This window comes from Nipponia nippon, unplaced genomic scaffold (assembly GCF_047370975.1).
Source record: "Nipponia nippon isolate SJK-2023a ecotype South Korea unplaced genomic scaffold, ASM4737097v1 scaffold_9, whole genome shotgun sequence".
In the NCBI taxonomy this organism is placed as follows: Eukaryota; Metazoa; Chordata; class Aves; order Pelecaniformes; family Threskiornithidae; genus Nipponia; species Nipponia nippon.
In genome coordinates, this window is record NW_028262413.1 from 25,345,238 (window position 1) to 25,349,952 (window position 4,715).

Genomic DNA, 4,715 nt, shown 5'->3' on the forward strand with positions numbered 1-4,715 from the left:
TTCCTTTGCTCCTTTTAAATATGGTGCACTATGCTGTTAGCCTTCTCTGTTGTGTAGGCACACTCTGACTTCTGTTTAGCTTGTGACTAAAGGCTCCAAGGTCATTTTCAGCAGATCTTCTTGTCCTTCCTTGAGGTCTACCAAGACCCCCAGATCCTTCAACAGAACCACATTCTATTTCTTGAAGATGGGTGTGATGTTTCTTTTTCTCTGGTCACCAGGAACATCCCATGATTACCATGTCCTTTCCAAGATGACAATGTGACCTCACAGCAACATTGGCCAGCCAGCTCAGTACCCTCAGATACATTACATGTGGTTCCATGGTCCCATATGATCAAATGGTTAAAGTGCTGCCTAACTGTATCTTCCTCTATGGTGGGAAATATCACATTTCCACATGCTTTGCCTACATATCCAGGGGTCTAGGAGACCTGAGGATAGATCTCACCAGTGAAAAATCAAGGCTAAGCAAGACACTGAGTACCTTGGCCTTTGTCACAAGGTTCTCTGGTTCATTCAACACTGGAACTTACTTTATTTCCTTATACTGCCATGCACTTAAGAGAAGCCATACAGAATCACAGAACCACAAAATGGTTGAGGTTGGAAGGGATCTCTGGAGGTCATCTGGTCCAACCCCCCTGCTGAAGCACAGGAGCCAGTTAGCCAGGAACATGTCCAGATGACTTTGGAATATCTCCAAGAATGGAGACTTCACAACGTCCTTGGGAGACCTTTGCCAGTGCTCAGTCACCCTCATAGTAAAAACGTGTTTCCTTATGCTCAGACTGAGCCTCCTGTGTTTCAGTTTGTGCCCATTGCCTCTATTCCTGTCAGTAGGCGCCACTGAAAAGAAGCTGGCTCTTTCTTTGCACCTTCCCTTCAGGTATTTATATACATTAATATTCTGAACATGGAGTCACAAAGGAAAAGTCCTGTCTAACTAATTTGATATCGTTCTACAATAAGGTCACCCGCCTAGAGGATGAAGGGAAGGTGGTAGATGTATTTTTATGGATTTTAGTAAGGCTTTTGAGACTGTCCCTCACAGTATCCTTCTGGACAAGTTGTCCAACTGAAATGAGCAGGTACATGGTGCGGTGGGTAAAGAACTGGCTGAATGGGAAAGCTCAAAGGGTTGTGGTGAATGGGGCTACATATGGCAGTGTTCTTCAGGCTCAATTCTAGGTTAGTTCTGTTCAATATATTTATCAATAACCTGGATGCAAGAGTTAAATGCACCATAAGTAAGTTTACTGATGCTACTAAACTGGGAGGTGCTGTTGACTCTCTTGAGGGACAAGAGGCCTTGTAGAAGGATCTGGATAGATTGGAGCATTGGGAAATCATCAATGGCATGAAATTTAACAAGAACAAATGCCAGATTCTGCAGCTGGGACAGAGTAATGCCAGACACAAGTAAAGGGTACATTACACACAGTGCAAGAATTGTTCATTTGCTTGCACCTTAAAATAGAAGGAGCTGCCTCATACAGGTAGGGGTCTTTCATTTATAGTAACAGGAGGACTAAGCAAAATTTCTTTATGTTGGCACACTACAGCACAGAAAGCCATAGAGTTAGAGAAGCCTGGGAAACTGTGATCCTTGGATTATTACAGTAACTTTGTGCATAGTCCTGCCTGCACAGCAAAACACACCTGTGCAGATTTGGGGTCTGTTCCCAGAGAGCTGGAAAGTGCCCCCAGAGTTACTCTGGGCTGCTGGCGCTGTCTGCCCCTTCCGTAACTAGGATTCTCAGAGTTCTGCTGCCTCCATAAAAATCACCTGGTTGGGCACTTCATAGGTATCACATAGCTCTAAGAAGGACAAATGCGCTTTGGCAGAGCTCCCTCTCATTGTAGATGTTTTGCTCCTGATACCTGACGAAGCTGAGTTCATACCCTACATTATAGTATCATGTGGTACAGATATACCTTGAGGAAAAGAACCGGAAAAGCAAATTGATATCACTTACTGCAGATGTTAGTTGAGCTCTAAACACTCAAATCATTCCCCCCTTAACATGGAAAGGAGGTTTGTACCCATAAACCAAAAATCAACAGTATGCTATGTTTTGCTGTGCACAAAGGGCAAAGGCCTGTACTGCCTTCAGGGGAAAACTCCCCTTGGCTTTCACTGGCTTTAGGTACCACCTCCCGTCTTCTCAGGATCCAGCATTTGGTAAACAGAGAGACTTATCAAAGAAGTTGTTTCACCCACCTTAACTGAAGTGGGTTCAAGATGAGGCATAGGAACGGGTTCTGTTCTCAGGGAGTTGTAAGGGTCACTGGAGAGCTGAATGGGCGGCTCCCTCCCTGCTTCTGAAACTTGCAAACAGTGAAAACTTCTTCCTTTCAGGCCTTTGATTTCAAGAACACCAACAATTAATAGGAGGGCAAGTGGACAGGAAACCCTGCTTGGGATTGTATTTGTATGGGATTGCATTTGAGACTAATGCATCCTAAGTCAGTCTGTACAAGGAAGCCAGACAGTTCGCTAGTTTCACCAAAGTCAATAGTTTTTCTCCTAAGTTCAGTCATTGGTGACTACAGAGTGATCTCATTTGACCAGCCAGCAGGTGACTATCTGAATGTCAGATGACTTAGACGCTGGTCTTCTTTGATTACAATAGGAACTTAGACACTTAGCTGACATGCCTTCTTGTATTTATATGCTTAATCCTGAACTATCACCAGTAATTACTAGTGCAACATCCCATTAGGCTCATCACAAAGCAGCTTTCATCATTGCACCTTCACTTTATGAAAAGTTTAGCCTTAATGTTTTGATAAGTAAGCTGGTCATTTCTTGGTTACTGAAACTCCTTCATTTGCTAAGAGAATTTGTAAGCTTAGGACCTAGGATTTTACTTACAGATGTGACAGCTTTGCTAGCTGTTGGTCTAAATATTCTTCATGGTCTTCTGAGATAAAGGAGCAATAGCCCATGTCAAGTGACTCCAATTTAGGCCACTTTTTTATACTGACGGAAAGAACTATTTGATCTAATTGGGTGAAATTGATGTCTCGTAGATATATTCCGGTGATATAACCCAATGCAGTTTTCACAAAACTTTCATCTTGGATTTCATACAAACAGTGGCAACCTTCCAAATCATGGAAAATCATCAATCATCAGCTTCCACTGCTCTTTTCTCTGCATTAACAGCTAAAGCTGTTTTTTTTGGCTAGTTTGAAGCCACATTAGTAATTCTTCCTTAATTTCAGGAGAAATTTTGCACCCTGTTTCTTTTTCCAAAGCATTTCTTCGTTCCTTATTTAAGAGACCAAATAGGAACCGCACGGTTAACATGAAATCATGTCTTGAGTTTCCATAGATTTCTAACAATTTTTTCACATCCTTCTTAGGATCTTCTTGCTTATCTCTTGTTTCACCATCATCTTCTAGTATGTAGAATAGAGATGTAAAAAACTCTTGGACACTCACATGAATGAAACTGTAGGCACTCCCACAAAAAATGCCCTTCTGAAAAGTGCTCTCATTAAAAAAAAGTGGGAGAGTGTCTCTCTAATTTAACAAGAATTCATTGATTGCCTCCTCCTAAAAGAGGATTCTGCTTCCAGATCCCACCAGCAGCCAGGCAACAAAGTCTTTTCAGGGTAACGTGCAAGTTCTGTTTTGACTTGCTGCTCAGAGATTTTAGTAAGCTGGAAACATAAAGGAGATATATTCCTGTAGTTGTCTTGGCAGTTTGTGCAAGATCTTCACCACTTTCAAGCTGTTGTTTCATAACAGTACAGACGATCCAGCACATGATGGGGACAACGCACATGGTGAAGACCATTTCATTTCCTTTAACAAACTGAAAGGCCTTCTTTCCCTCTTCCTTATTTTCAAAAAACTTGTGGAAATATTCCTCCCTATCAGCTGCTGAAAATCCCAGTATTTCAGCAGAGCGTTCACATACCAAGCACTGTTCCAGCTTCTGCAGGGCAGTTGGTCTTGTTGTGATCAACAGGGAGCATTCAGGGAGAAGGAATTTCCTAAATAAACTGCTCAGGATGATTTCCGCTGGCTTCATCTCCCAGGGATCAGAGCACAGGTTATTTTGTGGCTGGTCCAAACAAAACCTCAGTTCATCAATGCCATCAATGACAAACAGGAGTTTTTCTGGTCTTCTTAAGATCTCTACAAGAGGAGGGTTATCACTGGGACAGTATTTGGAGATCATGTCAGCCATACTCCCCCGACCTGTAAGAAGATTACCCTGCCGACAATGTATGTAGAAAACATAGTTAAACTGTATATAGAGTCTCTCTGATGCCCATTCCAGTATAATCTTTCTTACTGTCATTGTCTTCCTGTAAGGGACTGCTTTGGACTATGTCTGTCTCAACATCGCTGTTGCATCACCCCCCCCACTTCCTGACCTTGACACCATGTTTTCAGAGGAGTTGTCGGACCAAACTGCGTTTGCGTGTGGGTTGGCAGGAAAGGAGACCGCCACACGTAGCATGGATGACACGTACCGCACGTGCAAAAATGGGCACTGTGCATGTGCGAACCCCCCTATAAAAGGACTGCGTGCTCCTTCCTGGGGGCTGCTGGTTGGCCCTCGCTCCTCCCTTTCCCTCTGAGGACATTGGCTACTTGCCCACACGGGGCGTGAACCCACGGAACATCGCTGGATTGATGGTGGTGGTAGCTATCCCTATCGCATCTCCTCCTCTTCTTGGTTAGGCATTCTGAC